The sequence below is a fragment of the Tamandua tetradactyla genome, chromosome 9 (genome assembly GCF_023851605.1).
Source record: "Tamandua tetradactyla isolate mTamTet1 chromosome 9, mTamTet1.pri, whole genome shotgun sequence".
Lineage (NCBI taxonomy): Eukaryota > Metazoa > Chordata > Mammalia > Pilosa > Myrmecophagidae > Tamandua > Tamandua tetradactyla.
In genome coordinates this window covers 106,463,001-106,483,063 of record NC_135335.1, presented here as the reverse complement: position 1 = coordinate 106,483,063, position 20,063 = coordinate 106,463,001, and the positions used below count along the sequence as shown (strand labels likewise).

General features: G+C 36.7%; 1 protein-coding gene, 1 long non-coding RNA gene and 1 other non-coding gene across 23 annotated transcripts in view; 2 read left to right on the top strand and 1 right to left on the bottom strand.

Annotated features, from left to right (window-relative positions):
• PDE4D (phosphodiesterase 4D) overlaps nt 1–20,063 on the top strand; it is a 1,724,553-nt gene that overhangs the window by 1,124,115 nt on the left and 580,375 nt on the right. For 3 of the 20 annotated variants that reach the window (XM_077117228.1, XM_077117230.1, XM_077117229.1), the window contains one exon: nt 12,557–12,655. The exons of the other annotated variants lie outside the window; for them this stretch is intronic. The gene's annotated coding sequence lies outside the window, so the exon portion shown is untranslated. The remainder of the gene's footprint in view (nt 1–12,556; nt 12,656–20,063) is intronic. 20 annotated transcript variants of the gene reach the window in all.
• LOC143647341 (uncharacterized) lies at nt 669–3,285 on the bottom strand. Of its 2 annotated transcripts, XR_013157985.1 has the most exons (4): nt 3,014–3,285; nt 2,637–2,787; nt 1,966–2,110; nt 669–1,268 (listed from the first exon to the last, which is right to left on the bottom strand). It is a non-coding gene; the product is annotated as an uncharacterized LOC143647341 (long non-coding RNA). The 2 variants fall into 2 exon arrangements; XR_013157986.1 differs by lacking the exon at nt 1,966–2,110 and having other exon boundaries at nt 670–1,268.
• On the top strand, nt 810–911 carry LOC143647493 (U6 spliceosomal RNA). Its single transcript, XR_013158116.1, has one exon. It is a non-coding gene; the product is annotated as a U6 spliceosomal RNA (small nuclear RNA).

Here is a 20,063-nt window from a genome sequence, read left to right as displayed (position 1 = left end):
TGTCGGTAGGAATAGTTAGTCTCAAGTTAAAGAAAAGAGGAGACTAACATAAAGAAGTCAGCAAGGGTAAATTGAGTAAAGGACTTAGGAATGTGCCTCAAAAGCTAAAATCTAAGAGATCTGGAAAAGGTGGGAAAAGTTAAACATTGTAAATGCAGAGAGCTGAATCTTAAATGCAACTAGACCTGCCTAGTTTGAACATGCCATGATGGAAATCTTTAAAAGTTATACAAATCTTCCCTTTCTAATCTTTTATCACAGATAGGAGCGTATCTGTATTTGATATACTCAACATTTTGAATTCAAAATTTTCATTTCCAGGTCCTATCCATTTTCCTTGTTTCTGTTATTTCAAAATATAATCCAGTTGGCTTTTTATTTAACAATTCTTTTTTACTATTTCGTTGACTCACACCAGTTTTTCTTTTTCTGTCCTTTCTCATAATAATTTTAAAAATTATGCTTAATTCTTTAGTGTCCTAAAGAACATGAGTATATATATTAGCATATAATTTTTCTTTAGGATATTCACTCTTTGTTTTAGGCATTTTAATTATTTTAGAATATTTCAGTTACACCTCTGCCCATATTTTCCTGCTCTTGAGCTTCAGTCACTGTCTTTTAAAGCTTAGAAAAGATCAATGTCTTCATCACAACCCAACCTCAAACAACACAATTTTAATAAAATACAGTACCACAACACATCCTGATGTTGTTCAGGCATTCACAAAACCTTTACTGAGTGTCATGTATGCGCAAGGCAAAGTCAACTCAAGAATCTTAGGATTTACAGTATCTGCCATTTGAAAGGCTTGGGCAAACACATATACTAAAATCTGAATGATACAGAGAAGATTACATGGCCCCAGAGAGTGGATGACATGCGAATACGTGAAACATTCCATATTTTGGTTTTCATTCCCAGTGTTCACAGCTCTGATAGGTAAGGTAAGGTGACTTGCCCAATTTGGGGCCCTGGCAGCTTTCAACCCCTTCATATCCCCTCCTCCCAATTCCTCCTTCAGAGGCTGGTCCTATTTGCCCTGTTTGGGCAATTGGACAAGAATTCCTGAGGAAGGGTGCACCTGGCAGATGACACCACCTGGAAAAAGGCTTTGGAGGCCAGGCAGCCTGGGCAGGTACCGAGGAGTAGAAGGAGCCAAAGCACAGTCCTGAAGTGGCCAAAGTAGGACTTGAACCTGGTCCAGAGTTGCAGGCAGCCTCAGTGGGGACTGGGGAGCACATGCTCTGAGGTCCAACCCCTCCCCCTGTTAAAGAAAATGGGGGAGGAGGGTTAGCAGGATGAGATTAGAAGAAAAATTTCACACACCCCACCCCCACCCCCGCCACACACGCAAAAATGTGTTGGCATCCAGCTTGCATTTATGCTCTCCTGTTGCCTTTTTAAAATATATATGTGTTCATGCTATGTCAATAAAAGGGATATATTTATTATTTTACACTGTGACAGGAAAGTGTTTATGAACATTTATGGCCTAAATTTCAAAGCTAAAAGTGAAGAAATTGTCCTACTTTGTTGTATTTTCCCAGTGATTTGTATAAGTACTTACTCCCTATAGGAAAATTTTAAAACATTGGTGCTGATAATAAGGCCCAAATAAGTAGCAGTTCAATGTACTTTCACACATATTATCTTACTTGTTTTTGCAGCATCCCTAGGAGGTAAATATATAGCAGTTTTGTTTCATTAGCATTGCAACAGATTATTAGACAAATCAACAGAAAGAAACTTTAAAGCTACACTACCAAATTGAAAACAGACTTTCAATTATATATTTAAACAGTAGTTCTCAGTCATTTTCAATCACTTGTAATTCTCTTAAAACTATGAAACCCAAACCAGACAGCCCAGACCAATGACATCAGAATGTTCTGGGCCTGGGGACTCTGGCTTCTGTGTCTTTTAACACTCCCGTGACTCCACTGCATTAAAGGCTCACTAACCTCCACTGGTGGAACTTGGATTGAGCAATATATCCACACCTGCTCTTCCTTCCAGTGTTATCACTTTCCACCAGTTCAGATCATTTTGAGAAATGAGCAGTTGCACCAGTTGGATCATGAAAGAGGTGCTGCCCCTCTCTTCAATCTAAATGCAAAAGCCCCAATCAACCTTTTGGTTAATTTGCATTTTATACAAGCAAAATAATGCAAAATAAGCATCACATTCAGTATTAAGGAATACTTAATATGAAGTCTGATATTGCACCTTGTCTCCTAATTTTTTTCCACCCACCCTCACATCTAAACCCAGCCTAAATGTCTCTCAAGTTCACATCTCCATCACCATGACCACTGCTGCTTTGAACTGGCCTTTTGTATAATTGGAAATTGCCAGAATTCCCTGATGCTGGTGTCTCTCAGATTCAGTCCAGAGCTCATGCTTTAGCCAAACCTCATCATCCTAATAAAAGATGGTATTATGTAAATCCACAGCCTAGAAATTCTCATTCGTTCTCCCTAGGCTTACGAATAAACCCAACTCCTCACTCAGGGAGTCCTGCATGATGTAAGTCCATCTCTTGGATGTTGACTTCACAAGCCTGCTTCAGAATAATGTGCTCTTGTCCACATACTGGGAGTCCTCAACCCCATTCTCTCCCCAGGAAACTCACGTTCCAAGGCCCAGTATGAATGCACTTCTTCTGGGACACTCTTCCTGCTTCTTCCAGGAAGAGTTGTTGCTTCATTCTCTTGTCTCTCTCATCGCTTTGGCTTCACCTCTATTGTAGCATTAATATGTGAGTAAGGTGGTATTTCTAATTGCTAAAATAAAGCCACAGACAGTATAATATATTTGTTTTGTTCTTATTTAATTCGTAAGGTGTTCTAGTTTGCTAGCTGCTGGAATGCAATATACCAGAAACAGAAGGGCTTTTAAAAAGGGGAATTTAATAAGTTGACAGTTTACAGTTCTAAGGCTGAGATAATGTCCCAATTAAAACAAGTATATAGAAATGTCCCTGGATTAAAGGCATCCAGGGAAAGATACCTTGGTTCAAGAAAGCCGATGAAGTTCAGGGTTTCTATCTCAAGTGGAAGGGCACATGGCGAACACAGAGTTTCTCTCTCATCTGAAAGGGCACGTGGTGAACATGGCATCATTCACCAGCGTCTTCTCCTGGCTTCCTGTTTCATGAAGCTCCCCAGGAGGTGTTTTCCTTCTTCAGCTCCAAAGGTCACTGGCTGGTGGACTCTCTGCTTCTCGTGTCTATGTCGTTCTGCTCGCTCTATCTGAATCTCTCGCATTCTCCAAAATGTTCCGTCTTTTATAGGACTCTAGTAAACCAGTCAAGACCCACCCAAATGGGTGGAGACATGTTGTCACCTAATCCAGTTTAACAACCACTCTTGACTAAATCATGTCATCCAGGGAGATGTCTGATTACAGTTTCAAACATACAGTATTGAATAGGGATTATTCTACCTTTATGAAATGGGATTTTGATTAAAACATGGCTTTTCTAGGGGATATACATCCTTTCAAACCAGAGCACAAGGGGAAATACCTATACTTTTTAAGATTCTGGAATTTTTAAATATAGCTGATGAAATGAGAATTTTGTTTCTTTTGCATGTTTGTTTTTACTTTAGTAACAGCTCCCCCCTCCCAAGGTTTTTTATGACTTGTTGAATGAGAGAAATAAATCATTGAATATAAATCTAAAGTATAAGAGAAGAATTCCAATGAAACCTGCCAGTTTTCAACTAATATCTAAAAAGTATTTCTTAATATTACATACATTACTTACATGAGTTAAACTAATGAAGAATAAATGGAGTTTTGAGGTCTGGATTGGGGAAAAGGGGCTCTCATTTTTTCAGCTGATTCAAGTACACATTTTTTGGAATAATCTGCCTACATGGTTTTTAGATGTGATTTAGCCCACATAGCTAATTTTTAACATAGATTTTCACTTTTTAACAAGCAGTTGTGTTTTTCCCTATGCGCCATCTAACCTAAAAAGGCTACTGTGTTAAGAGGTAAGGTACAATATTTTAGGGTAAAAAAATATATAAAGGCATTCACTAACACATCAGCTAAACATTATATTAGTGGCAGTCAAACCTTAGCAAGCATTGGAATTACCTAGAAGAGTCTAGAAACAAGATTGCTAGGCCTCCTCCCCAAACTTTCTGCTTCTGTGGGTCTGTGATAGAGCCCCAAGATTTGCTCTCCTAATAAATCCTCAGATTATGCTGGTCTAGGAACCCTATTTTCATAATCACTGCATTACATTGACAGTTTTAACAGTTGAATTTTCACTACCTATTCACTGACAATGGATAGGTTGATTGTCACCAAATATCAATATTTTCAAATGTCCATAAATAGTCATAGCTTAGAAGCAGACCATATCTCTATTAAGTCTCTTTTGTTGGTAGTGTTTTTTTTTTTTTTTTTGGTTGCTGTTGTTTCCTACCTTTTTTTTTTTTTTTTAAATTCTTTACTGCTGGTATCAGATTCTCATTAGCTGTGTTACTTTAGGCAAGAGGCTTAACATCTCTGTGCTCCATCTATAAAATGGGGATCCAATGCAATTTACTTCATAAGGTTGTGGAAGGGTCAGATGGGTTGATAAATATAAAGTGCTCATTAGGTTGCTTCTGGAAAATTCCTTTCCAAGATTCTATAGTGAATTTACAGGACTGGTTCTCAGCTCATATTTTAAAGGATGGGGGTCACCCATCAAATAATTTGGATCATTCCTCTTCCTCTAGAACTACTTTTTAAAAAAAAAAAAAAAAAAAGGACATTCATATGTTGTAGGCATTGTATTATTTTATTTATCATTCATAATAATTTTCATTAAAGTTGCATACTATTTTTTGCAGCAAATTTTATAAAGAATTATTGACAGCTGTAATATAGACCTTATCTTTAAGATAAACTATTTCCATATTCTACCCCAGGGTTTCGCCTACTTTAAGTATGTTTAATTAAATCAATGCTGGAGGAACATATTTACTACTCTTAACATCACAGACTTTTTAAAACAATAAAAGATTCTATCTTAAAAGTTTTAGTTTTCACTCTATTTAGTAAGAATTCCAGACAGCTGTCAGTTTTCAAAAGTATTTTGGATTAAGAAAATCATTGGTAAATTTTGTCAAAATGGAAGGGGCACATTTTCTTGCACAAATATTCTAAAAATAAATGGTAAAAGTTGTCATTGCTGTTTTCAGGAAAATCAGCCAAATGACTCCATAGACATTGATGGCATGTTATTATCTTTGCTATAATATTGGTTATAAACTTTTGTTTTAGTATTTTGATAATGTGTTGGACAACTCATGACCTAGTTTTATCCTAAGGAAATAAAAACAATAAGGGAAGTAGTATTTTATTTTGGCCTCATTGTACTACTTGGTAATGACTTTTAGTCATGGGCAGTGAATATAGACTTGAGCCAGAAGGAAGGCTTGGGGAAATGAAGAGACATGGGAATGCGGATCAAAGAGCTTGAAGTAGCCTAAAGCCTGCTGACTCCCTATAAACTCCCTGTTGTTGCACCATCGCTTAAGGTGGTTCAAGCACTCTGCACTCAGTCTGGAGCCATGGCCTATGTCTGGCAGGAAGAAAACCCCCAAAAGGCTGCAGCCTCACTGTGGGATTTTCCCAAAGAAATTTTTGAACATCTTGGACAGGAGTCCTGAAAGGCCTAGAAAGTGCATCTGTGACCTGAAAAAATGAAGATATTTTTCGCTTAAATGAACCTGTTTGATTTTGTTTGTGTGTTTTTTAAGTAATGTCATTAAGACCAACCTAAAAAGTAGTTTACTAAGGATTTTCAGACAATTTCAATGTCATTCTATTAACTGATTTCTCTAAGCAGCTCTGTGAAGAGGACAAAGTGATTATCTTATTTTCAGATGAGGACCAAGGTTTATATAATTCAAGTGGCTTACTCACCAAACACAGCTAATAAAGGCCTGTGTTCTGGAACCTGCACTTCAAATATGTGATTGTCATCTCCCCATGCTGGCTTTCCTCCATCACTGAGCAAACATGTATTAAGTACCTTCTATGTGCTGGGTGCTGACTATTCTAAGTGCTGGGGATACAACAATGAACCACAACCACAACAACAAAACCAAAATTCTAAGACCTCATGGAGCTTCCATCAGTGGCTGTGCTTTAGGCAGAATAACGCTTCCCCTCAAAGCTTTCTATAGCCGAATTCCTAGAATCTGTGAATATGTTACCAAACATGGAAAAAGGGACTTAACAGATATGACTGACGACATCAACCTTGAGATAGGAAATTATCCTAGATTATCCAGGTAGGCCCAATGTAATCACATGAGTCCTTGAAAATAGAGAACCTCAATTCACTGTATTAGAAAGAGATATGATGACAGAAAAGGCTCAGAGAGGTGCAATATTGCTGATTTTCAAGAGAAAGGAAGGGGCTAGGAGCCAAAGAATGCAGGTGGCCTCTAGAAGCTAGAAAAGGCAAGGAAATGGATTTCCACCTCTAGCCTCCAGAAAGGAATGCAGCCTATTGATACTTTGATTTTAAGCAAACCCAGTGAGATCTGTGTTGGGTTTCTGACCTACAGAACTAAGATAATACATTTTTAGTTTTGGAGCTACTAAATTTCTGGCAATTTTCTATAGCTGCAATAGAAAGCTAATCTGGAGGAGACTATTCAAAGAAAAAGATAGAATATATTTTATGTTAATGATAGATGTTTAAGAGACTAAATCAGGGAATGAGAAAGGAAGTATCCGACTTGAAGTGGGTGAAGGAAAAGACCATTTCAGACAAAGACAACAGGAAGCCTGAGGCTCTCGCCCTTGGACAATGACCCTGCATGATCTGATCCTGAATATCAATATTAAGATAACAATTAGCATTCTAGAATATCTAAGATTCCCCCAATAACTGTGCATGATGATTTAGGAAAAAGGCTTAATGCTTGATAGATGGCATTCTGATTTTTCTATAAGTAAGTAGCTTGTCTAAATAACATCATGCACTTTTTCATATTTTCTTGAGAATACATGAAAAAATTCAATACCAGTTCATTCGTACTATATTTAAATCCCTTAAAATTTGGTCTGAAATGCACATTGTGGGGACATTCAGGCTTGAGTCATTTGGACCATCTACTCACCATCGTTATCCACCAATAATGTAGCAAAGGGATCTCAGACTGTCTGAAACTGAATGTAGTTTTGTTTTATTATACAGAATGACAATTTTGTACAATTCAAAAGAACTCTTATAATCATTTTATTATCAGAACATTCATTTGGTAAGTAAGTAAAAACAAAATCAGGCTGCTGATTCAACTGAATGTTCACTGTGCATCTTGATATAATTGTCTGTTGATACTTCGTGAAGGCCAAGTCAATGATTTTGTATGGCCGTGCTCCTAAGTACTTACAAAATAAACTGGCTCTCTGATTTTTTTTTTTTTTTTTTGCATGGGCAGTCTCTGGGAATCGAATCTGGGTCTCCGGCATGGTAGGCGAGAATTCTGCCACTGAGCCACTATCGCACTGCCCTCTCTGATTTATTTTTAATGTTTTATTATATCATCTTTTAATTAAAAAAAGTAAATATAATTTAATTTTAATTTTTTAAATTTTTAAAGAAATTCTACTGATTTAGTATGTCAGTAGAAATGCTAATATATAAAGCAAAGAAATAGCCTGATAATTACTGGCATATTAATATTCTGCACTGATGATTCATGGGAAGTATGCCTCACTCTGCTACTCAAAGTTTGGTGCACTGACTAGCAGAGTGAACTTTATTTGGGAGCTTGGTAGAAATGCATATTATTGGGCATTTTAGATCTACTTGGTCAGAATCTGTATTTTAACAAGATCCCCAGTGATTCATATGTGTGAGAAGCCCTGTCCAGGGGCAATACCTTGGATTCTCTTTATGAATTGCACCACCAGCTATTTTATGTTCTTTAGAGCGTGGCAGGTCTATGTGAAATCACATTATTCTGAATTCAGTGCTGTGGAATGTCATATTATGAGAAGCTATTTTCATCAAGGGAGTTCAGTGTCTCATGACTCAGAATATTGCTACAGAATATAAGTAGTTAGTGTCATACCTTTGAGAGTTGACCAAACCTTTTGGCCCTATGTTGTTTATATTTCAAATTCTTAAATTGGTCAACCTCTTTTTGAAGATATAATAGTTTCAATTGAGTGGTATATCATGTAGAGATTTAATTAGCTCAAAGAAAGGTAAATTGGGGGTGCAGAGGAAAACAAAGAAGGGTGCAAACGTCTCAGTGAATCAGAACTTTCTGATTGAAATAAGGTACCACTGTCCTCTGGTTTAGTGCTAATGCAAGTATGAATCGATTCATCAAGTGTCAGTCCTTGACCCTCCATAGAGAGAACTCATGGTTCCCCTGGGCAGTGTCTATGTGTTGTTGGCCAGCTGTAAGTTATTGACTTAGCTCTTCCACTAAACTAACTTCTACCTCCACAAACCTTCAAAGTAGCATTGCTCCTACTTCTGAAGCTCTGAGACACATGGGGTAAGTGTAATTCCATTTTCGTTTGACATTCTTTCATATCCTTAGCCCTAAGACTTGTTCCCTCTGCGCTCTGGCTCTTAGATTAAATATCCTTATTTTATGATCTTGTTTTTCCATCCTGGTAATTCACCTTTAGACAAGCTACTATTTCTTAGTTCTAAGTTTGTGGCCTAGAGATGGGAGTATGATTCCAGATGTAACCCAATTAGTTCCGAACATCAGATACTTTCTTTTTTTTTTAATACCTCATCTTAGGTAGTCTTTATTAATGAATGTGACTTTAGATCACACTGATACTTGGTCTTCTACATCCTGTTGTCGTGATGGTATCACTTAATTGAAAGTGTTCAATTGAGCCACCACCTCTTTCCCCCTCCCTTAGGTAGCTGCTCAGTTGGATGTTTTTGTTTTAACCAAAGGGCAGTACTTCAAATGTGTTCCTATTTAACTCCATCTTGTTAGATGTGGGCCACTATATTCTGATTCTGTCATCCATTCTATTAGCTGTCCTGCCCAGCTGGAAGTCACCTTATTCCTTCCCTAAACCACATCCATTCCCCTAATAAAGTTTGTCTCTGTGTCCTCAATTATTTTTTAGGATCTCTTTAACTGATTTAAAGTATGAATTTGTTTCTGGCATATATTTATGTGTACTCAAATATATAACTTTATTAAATCCCCCTTTTAGATTACACATTTCTTCTGTAGGGGAGCTTCTATTCTCTCTTCAGGGTTTTGCTTACCTTTAAGAATATAATAAATACTTTTTTTACTTTGGATGATGGTTGCTGGCTGACATACAAAGGGGAAAGTTGGGGAGTTGGTTTCAGATATAATAGAAGGATGCTTAGACAATGCCTTTTAATAAATGAAACTATAATTTTGTTAGCAGAAAAGAATGTTCAGATGAAGGTAAGGGTGCATCAGACAAGGCTGAAGTCATTTATCTATTTGAGTTCCTAGCCCATAGTGAATGTATGTTAGCCAAATAGCTTGCATATGGTTTCAAAACAAATCAGACATAGATGACTCAGAAATGGGTGACTCAATAAAATTATACGCAAATCCCTTGCCATAGTGACTCTAGCTAATTAAATGTCTGAAAAAGCAGAATCAAAGCAGGAGGAATTTGATATGCAATTTCAAAGCAAGGCCATTAAATTATTCCTTTCAGCTGAAGGTACCTTAACTCCTTAAGCATAAAATCTTTTTGAAGGAATAGGAAGGGGGTTATCTTTTACTTTATTAAGAAGACTTGAAATATTTGAAGCTAATTTTACTTTATCTCATTTCAATCAAGTACATCAAGTCTTATCCATTCAATTCTCTTTCCCAAATGTTAGGAGGATATCTTTCAAGCAAACTTTTTCTTTGCCTGCTATAATATACTTTCCTTTGATAATTAAAAAAAGAAAAAAGAATTTTTTTAACAGAGTGCTGGAAAAAAAAATGATAGTGTTTTGAATACTTCAAAATCTCTTTTTTTTTGAAAAAAAAAAAACACACATATTTAAAACATATGTTTAAGAGTGGTATGACCATGGCTCAGTGGCAGAATTCTTGCCCACCTTGCTGGAGACTCAGGTTCGATTCCTAGTGCCTCTCCATGCAAAAAAATAAAATAAAATAAAATAAAATAAAATAAAATTTTAAAGTATGGGGTAGGCCACAATGGCTCAGTGGCAGAGTTTTTGCCTGTAATGCCCGAGACCTGGGTTCGATTCCCAGTGCCTGCCCATGTTTAAAAAAAAAAAAAAGTCTTCCTTTTTGTATATATGTTATTGTTCACAAAAAAAGAAGGAAAAAAAAAGTCAATTGTGATGATAAATATTTAAGCCCTCTACCTACCTATATTCTGGGGCAGCTAGAAGGAAAAATATGAGAGGATCATATGGTAGCCCATGAGAAACTCTGGGATCTATCCTGTAACCACTATTTGAAGAGTGCTTTGAAAAATATTGCTTATTTATTTTCTTTGCATTGTATATATGTTATACTATACAATGTAAAAAGTTTAAAGGTGTTAGAAAAAAACAGTATGTTCAAGAGGGTGCACGAATAGTTCAGTGGTAGAATGCTTGCTTTCCATGTGGGAGACTTGGGTTCAATTCCTGGACCATGCACCCCTAACCCCTCCCCAAAGTACGTCTAGTGCCAAACAGTTTTATAAATTAATGTCATTTCATTACATATATGCTAATACATATAGGCAGAAAAGGATGAATGTATCAACACACACACACACACACACACACACACACACACACACACATAAACCACCAAACCACTCAATAGTTATTTCAGAGTTAGTAGGAATGTAGATATTTTAAACATCTGGGTTTTTTCCTCTGATATTTCTGCTCTAAGCTTTTATTTTGACATAATACATAATTTTGTTAATTTAGCAAGTCCCCAAAGTATTATTTGCGATAGTGAAAAATGCAAATGAATAAAATGTCTATCAATAGAGGAATGCCTATGTAAACACAAAATGACAGCCAAGAAATGAGATTAAGCTGTGGGAAAATGTTCTTGTGGCCATGTTAAAGGTTGATCAGCACTCAGATTTCCTGTGGCATTAGGTAACAAGACAATCTCACTTCCTGGAGCAGTGATTGTTCTAAATAAAAGCATATCAGAGTTTAGCTTCCCCTGCCTTGATCTAAAGGAGAAGCTGAGAGGAAATAGGCATCAGAGCAAGGAAACACTTTTTAAAATCATAGCTCCCAATTTTAATGTTCTCTAGTTAAACCAGCAAGACACTGACAGTTAGAAGATGACGTCTGTTTGTGTCTGCCCCTGGCTGCTCCCCTTTACTGTTGTCGATGAGTGCCTGCAAAGTATGGTGCAGAGATTTCAAAGCTTAAAATAGACAGCATTTGATATTGAAAGTAGTAATAAGTTTCTCACTGATTCATTGTGGTTTGTACATTGGGCTGCAGTGTAGGCTTTGTCAGGGCCTGTGCAGTCTGCTTCTGTGGGTCTGCAGGCCCTGAAGTGCTATTCATGCATGTTTTTCTAGAGATCAGTCTTGCATTGCCTCGGGGTGCTCAGCACACTCCAGTGTGTAGCACAGGAAGCCATGGTATGGCATTTTTGCTGCACATAACAAATCTATTGTCAATGCTACTTAAAAAGGAAAAAAATGTTTATGACTGCAAGAGTGCATTATTGGGAAGTGGAATCTTATTTATATTTTATAAAGCTACTTATCAAAGTGATTAAGTAATTTTGGAGGGGCAGCTTGTTTTCTACTCACTGATATAGAGAATATTCCTCTTTGATCCTGATATGGCTGAGGTCTTCTGAGAGTGAATATAGTGCAGGGTCAGATGCAGCATCTTATCCTGTAGGGAATCTGGATTGATGAACCAACCCCAGGACAGATAAACAGCTATCTCAGGATGGCTGGACAGGAAATCCAGACATGTGAATTTCAAATGCAAACACAGAAATCTATTTAGCGCTCAGTTTGCATAAATATCCTAGGGATGTGTCCATGGTTCCAAACTGATATTTGTCACTGTTCAAATATGTTAGATTGATTATCTATGAACATTCACAGAATCTGTCTGTAATCTGCAGGAAGAAACCACATGTATGGGTTTTAAACTTTTATACTGACCACAACAGGCTTATGCTTTTACAGGTGGAACTTGATTTACATCCTTTCAGTGAAGAAAAGAATGGGGAGGGGGAAGCAAAGTGTATGAATATAAGTGAGAGGAAAAGAGAAGTGAGAGGCAGGAAAGAGAGGGCTGCTGACAATGGCAGGTTGGCATCCATCTCAAAAGCAGACTACCCTAAATCAGAGGATTTGCATTTAGGCCTAATTAAATTATAAGCTAATGGAGCAGGCACTGTGTTAAGCCTTCAGATGGTGCTTCATAAATATTCATATTAACTGTGATAGAAGATGTTCTGTTCCATGACTAAAAACTTCTTTTACACTCTATGCCTTGTGAATCTTGGAAAGTCAATTTGCTCCTAACCTTTTTTTTTTTTTTTGTCCCTTTTAAAGGTCATTTTTACTCAGGCTAACAGAAATACATCTCTGTCGCAGAAGAGCCCTGTAGTAAGGCAAGGAAGTTCTCTTTGTGCCATGGTGTGAAAATAGCAGGTATTATCAAATCATATCCTCTAGGTTGTTCATGTAAAATGTTAAGGTGACATCACTCTATTACAAGCTTCTTTGCCTGGAATTCACACTTTAATAAGAGCAAGTGCTAATTTTTGGTGATTTCTCCAGCTCCCTTGGAAAGAAAAAAGTCTCAGATTTTGCTTTGGTGCATTAAGAGTTATTCTGGTGGCTTTACATGAGTTAGTTAATGTGCAGCTCAAATATCTCCGGCACACCAGGAAGTAACTCCGACCTGGGGAAACCACCTTCTCTTACTTGCTACTTGATTGATGTTTGTGTAAAATAGTGGGCAGTGAACTTGTTTATATGTGGTTAGTAACAGTATCTGAGATTTGGGTTTATAGAAGAGTGAAGGGCTCTCCAGTACTACTAGCATGCGTATATGTGTATTTACCCTGATTCATGTGATTTGCTTTCAGACTTCACTCCAAAGAAGCACCCTTTTAAATTTAATTCTTGTCACATTGTTCTATGGTTATCTTAGTTCAAGAATCAGCACTCAAATAATAGTCATCAAAGTGGCCATTCCAAGTAAATTTCATTTTTTCTTTTAGGACCTGAATCCATTCTCAAATATATTTTACATGAATCTTATTTTGGTTAAGTTGTACTTACTTTCTGAAGCTGTGAATGGGGGACATTATACAATGCTGGATTATAATTCCAAACCTGAGTTTCCTTTTCTTTTAGTCTCAAGGAAACCGTGTTCCTAGTCATTTGATGTTTTTTGCTTTGTTTTTAAACATAGCTGAGAACCGGAGAAAGCCAACTGCACTGCATCTGAAATGTAAATTAATGTAAAGTTTACTTTTATAGTAACACGTATCTTTATATTTTCATGTTCATCAATGGTCAACATTCAACCTTCAACAATTAACAAATATTTAAAAGCTTACCATGTATCAGGCTCTTTGGTGAATTCTGGGGCAAGACAGATATAGAATTCCAGTACTTCAAATATAATATAGGGCAGGAGTTTGCCTCAGGACCCTATAAGAGGGAACATAACATAATTGTAGGGGATGGGGAAAGGGCAGGGATGGTGTTAGAACAGGTGACTTTTAAACTATCATCAGGAAATTTTGTGAATATTGGGGTGGCGGTAGGGAACAGAGAAAGAAATATAGGAAAGAGGTAATAAAGCTGTTTGGCATTTGCTCAAGGGGAACTTAGAAACCGCTGGGATTAGCCAGTGGAGAATGGCGTGCAGAGGCGGAAGTGTAGATGAACAAGGCCATTTAGGAAGTGATCTCTGTAGTCAAGGCAAGAGATGAAAATGGCCTAGTAATAGGAGATGAAAATCACGTTGTCCTTGTACCTGTGAAAATCATCGTTTGTCTCCCCTCCATGCCAAGCCAAGGTTACATATTATTAATGGCAAAAGAGTAAACGGTCAGGTATCAAAGTCCCATTCTTACTCTGACGTGCCTACTTTCTGAAAGCTGGGTCACATTCCCGTGCTCAGACATCAGGGATGCATTTATGTAAAAACAAGATACCTGCTCCCTCCAGCTACCTTCCTCCCCATCTTCATACTCAGCGCCCCATCTTCAACTTCACTTCTTTTACTATCACTTCTGTCCTGCCTTAATTTTCCACTGGTTTTATTTTGCAGTGGGGATTTTCTTAGGAGTGGTCTCCTTTGGTTCCTTTGGCTGTCTTGAAATATACCTACTTAATTGTGATGAATCCTCATGGTGCCAGCCCATTTCTCAATCAATGTCAGGGATTTAGAAATTTAAGTATGCCTTGTATGTATATCTAAAGGAACAATTCTTTGCCAGTCTTTAACACTGAGGGGTTCCCCAAATCTTACAAATGTTTCCTTGGTTGTGAATGGCTCGTCTTCATCTTTGTTTTTTTAAATATTTTTTCATTGTGGAAGGTAACGTATATATATATATAAAGCACTAAATTTCAAAAGCCCACTGTAAGAAATACAGAACAGATTTCAGAGTTTGGTATGGGCTACAGCTCCACCATTTTAGGTTTTTTCTTCTAGCTGCTACAAGACACTGGAGACTAAAAGAAATATCAATATAATGATTCAGCACTCATACTGAGTTGTTAAATCCTATATTCTGTGTTATGACTCCTGTGATCTTTCTCCTAATCTTCAGGGGTATTTGGGCTATGCCCATTCTAACTTTTTCATGTTGGAAATGGCTGTCAATAACATGGGATAGCATGGGATGGGGGATGACACTAGTTGATCTTCTGGAGCGGCTGGCCCCTTTAGGTTTCAGGGCTCACCTAGGAACTCATCTGTAGGTTGTAGGCTTCTAGAAAGTAAGCATAGTGCATGGAATTTTGTATAATCTCAGATAAAGTCCCAGGTGTTCTTTAGGGCTGGCAGGAATGGTCTTGGTTGGGGTTTGGGAAACCATGATAAATAGCATTACCTAGCGGAAGTTTTCATAAAAGTAGACTCCATAATAACCTCTTGACTCTAACTGAACTCTCTCAGCCACTGATACCTCATTTTGCCACAGCACTTTTCCCCCTTTTGGCCAGGTAGGCATTGTCGATCCCATGGTGCCAGACAGAACTTCACTCCTGGATGTCATGTCTCACATCTTCTGTATCTCTCAAAACATCAACGTAGACAAATTGTTGATATAATTTAATAAATGGCTAGTTGAAATTTAAGGACTTAAAAGAGTTCTAGTCATTTAAAAATGAAAACTGTGTAGTAAACCTGTGCCTTTTTGTACCTCTTACCCATCTTGTATTTTAATGACTCAGTTTCCATGAACCATTTCTTCTTTCTCCACATCTTAAATCTGCTTTCCTCTTACCCTTCTCTTTGCCCTCCTTCTTTCATATAAAACACATCCTCGTGGAGCCTCAGTTTCCCTGAGAGGCACTTCTCCCCAATACTTACGCCCTTTTTGTTCTTCCACATGTGTCTTCTTGTCCCAAATACCTACGATGATCCTTCCTGCCTCTGGGCCTTTCGTTATTCCTGTTACAAGGTAACAAGGAAACAAGTTTGGTATTTCTCACTGTTATTTTATGTAGTTTAGGTCTGTCTCTTAAAATTGATAAGATCTTTGATAAGAATAATCATGTGCTAGGCTCCTTCCTTTTCTGCAAACAGCACATTACGTAGCCCAGCACTGATATGCCGCACAATTAGTAACACGCATTTGTTATTTTCATCATGACTCACCTACACGATAAGGGATGAGGTTAAAAAGAGCCCTGACAGCAAAAATACTTAAACATGCTTAATGTTTGCCTTTTTTTTTGTTTGTTTAACTAAAGAGAGATGGTGGAGAGCAATGTCATTTTGGTTTGCAAAACAAAATCGCTGTTTGTCACTCTTATAAAGAACATGCATATTCATTCACTCTGGTAAGAGAAATTAATCACAAGGGCAAAATCATGAGATAATTGAAGCCAAATTCCAGCATGCCCAATTTGAAATGCTAGAGAATTAAACCCTGCTAAAAATACTGTCCAGAAGAGAAAGCCATTCATAAAAGTATTAGTCTGGCCTATTTTCACAGAAAAGGGAAAAAGATTATAATTTTTTGTTAATATATTTAGATATTCTAATTATCAAGGGAGATCATTGTTCTACTGTTACTAAAATAAATAAAGCTAGCATTGTATTTTTACCAGAAACTTTTTTTTTTTTTTTTTTTTTTTTTAAAGAGAGGAAGGAAAGGAAGGAAAGAAAGACAGAGAAGGAAGGAAGGATGGAAGGAAGGAAGGGAGGAAGAAAGGGAAACATCTTTATTTTTTATTATATTTTGTTTGTTCGCTTGTTCTCTTACATGGGCTGGGGCCGGGAATCGAACCGGGGTCCTCCGGCACGGCAGGCAAGCACTCTTGCCCGCCGAGCCACCGCGGCCCGCCCTACCAGAAACTTTTAAGATATAAAATATTATTATGAGCAAAACCTACTTTGATTGCCTGGAATGAAATTGCTTTGGCGTCATTTACACAGCATAATCTATTATTAAGGTAAGTCACGTGAACAGTAATAACTAACAGTCATAGAATACTTGTACCAAGACTGTTCTAGACACTTCATGCATTTTCTCTGTTACAACACCTACAACCCCTGAGAGAGCTGCTCCTATGAGCCTCATCTTAGCAGTGGGCAGGCAAGTCCAACGGGGCTCTGACTTACCCAAGGCTTATCCATCTTGTAACCTGGGCATTGAGCCTGAGCATTCTGGGTTTGGAGTCCATGCCCTGAAGTACTCGCTCTCCCAAGGAGCTAGGCTTTTCTTTTCTTTTTTTTTTTTTGATGATTGCTTTTTATTTTTAGGAATTCTCTCTCTCTAGTCTACGACTCTTTGTCGAGACTGGAAACATCTTCTCCAGTGAATTCTTATTGATGGCTATTGAGAAGTAGAAGTGGTTTTTGTACTTGACGAAATTTTCTTCTATAGTTGTTCACATTCTGACTTTTGCATTTGTCGCTTTATATGGAATTTAATTTTGAGTGTGGTGCAAAAAGGAATCCAATTTTAAAATACATGTTTCATAGGGGTAGGCAGCTATTTCTGTGCCATTGAGTGACTGGTCCATCATTTTCCATCTGACTAGTAGTGTTAACCTTTGGCATGGATGCAGTTTCTCAGCACTGTCAGTCTGTTTCTGAGCCTTCTATTTTGTTCCATTTGCCTTTTTTTTTTTTTTAATCCCTGTCTCTGCTCCAAATCCACGTGGTCTTAGTTTCTAGAACAATACAATAATATTAGGTAAGAAAATCCCCCCTGCCGCCATCCAGCCTTATTGTGGTTATGGTCTTTATCACCTCCATAAACAATTTAAAAGCAATTTATTAATTCCTTGGAATAAGTTGTGATGGTATTGACTAGAATTTTATTGTATGTTTTTGAGAAGAATTCAAGAAAAGTTGATACATTCAGGATACTATGTCTCTCTACAAATGTAGCAAACCTCTCTGTTAATTAGTTCTCCTTTAGTAATTTTCAATGTTTCATAAATTTTATTATTATAAAGATCTTACACATCTTTTATTTGCATGTACTACATATTTCTACTTCCATTGCATAATGGCCCTTTTCAAAAACTATAGTATCTAAGTACCTGTTGCATCTATATAAAGATTTAATAATTTCATATCATCTAAATACCCAGAAAACTTGTTCGACTGTTATACTTCTATTTTTTTATTCTTGTAGGTATTCTTTGTAGACAGTCATATCAAATGTGAATAATGAAATGATTCATTTCTTCCATTCCTATTTCTATACCAGTTTTAAATTACCCTACATTTTCTTTCACTTTCAAAACTTAAAAAAATGTATGTTTCTTGCCTTACCATACTAAATAGGCCTGTGCTTCTCCAACTTTAAAGTACATATGAATCATCTGGGAGGGTCGCATTAAAATGAAGATCTTGGTTCAGTGTTAGGTCAGGCCTCAGAGTCAGCATTTCCAGCAAGTTCCCAGGTAATGGCAATGATGCTGGTCCAAGATGGAAGCCAGATTGTTAGATAGAAATAGAGAGAATACTAAGCATTCCTTTCTTGTTCCTAAATTTAAAGAGCATGATCCTAATATTTCAGTGTCAAGAATAGTTGCTATAAACATTTCACTGGAGATCATTTATGTCTTGTAGTAAGTTCCCTTTTATTTCATATCCGCTACTTATTTTCTTCATGAATGGCTGTTGGTAGGCTGGGAGCAATGCCTTTTGATGTGCGAAATCTTACTTTAAGAGTTCAAAGATTTTTTTCTTTGTGATATTGATATTGTGAAAACACAGAGGAAACTTTCTCATGCTCATGAAGTATATGAACTGAAAAAAAAATTTAATCTCTTAAACATTCATCTTCTTCATCCATGCAGCATTGAACCAGACTGTCTCTCACCTCCCCATCATCTTGAATGTTAAAGGTTTTCATTCATCTTAACACTGTTTTCTCATTCAAGGTGTGTGTGTGCGTGTTTGTATGTGTGTTGTGTGTAATATTTATGTGTAAAATAAAACCTATTTTCCTAAGGTATTGAAAACCCATTATCTAGAAGGTATTGTAGACTGATTTTTGTCAAGATCATTCTTGACTTCATTTTAATATTGCATTAATATTAATGTGGTCTAGAATTGCTAAATTTTTCCAAGCCTTGATGGTTCTCTTGGGAAAATTCCTTTAGACAGTTTTGAATTCATAGATTTAGCAGAGGACATACAAAAAAATTATATTAAATTCGCCTAACAAAAAGGAAATGTAATTAAATAGCTATACTATACGTCAATACTCAAATTCAATCACTGGTTATTAAACAAGATACGGGCAGGAGAAATGTCTACATTTTATCTCATTGTTTAAGATGGATTCTTTCCCCCTCATACTCATCAATGGTCTTTTAAAAAACACATTTAGAATTTTAAACGATGTGATATGCTTTTGCATTAATAGAAAAACAAATTAAACTGTGTAGTGAAATAAAATGCCCGAATTTTATACCTTTTTTTTTTCTGCTTTTAAACTAGACATCACCTAATTTCTTTCCCAAAATAGAAGTAACTTTCTCTTTCTGTCCTTGGTACTGTTTTATAGTTGCTTGTTCAGTGACATTGCTATTCTGTGATAATAAGATTATATTACAGAAATTGTCCCTATCTGTACTTGAACGTTAACCTAATTTCTTTTCTACAAATGACCCTTGATTTGACTCACATCGACTGATTTCTGAATGAATACTATCTTTTCAGCATCCATTACTTTGAAATGGGTAATCTAATGTTAAACTTCAAAGAAGAAGGTTGCATCTGTGTATGAAGAATTTTGTTTTTACCAATAGGGTTGAACATTCCTACAATAAAATTGGAGAGCCATTTCAAAATAATTACTTCATGATCATTCATTATTCATTTTCTTTTTTTATATTAGGTCTGGTTGAAACATAGGTTTCATTGATTGGCAGTAACTTCCTGGCATCTATCGTTAAAAATATTTTTAAAAACACAAGGCTCTGAGACTCACTAGAAAAGGATATATTGACAGATAAGTAATTCTACAGAAAGCATGCAAACTCAGGGTTGAATATCAAGGACTCAGAGAAGAATCTAAAATTAACAGAAAGGGAAGGGAGGCAGAGAGAAGGCCTTCCCGACATTTGGCCCAGCCCTTTCCTTCCAGGAGAAAAGTTGTCACATTGTCAAAGAGCCAGGGACCTGCAAATACCTTTAGGATCACTAAGGTTGGAATTTTACAGTCTGGTGCTCACCAGTAGACATTAATTTTTTATTCTGAGTTATTAAAATTTTAGCCATTTTATATAACTAACTGGTTGAGCATACAAACAAGATGTTAAGATGTAATTTTTGTTAAGTCAAAAACTTAGAAATTGATGTTATGTTTTATTTATATTCTGGAACGCCAAACATTCCTGTGTC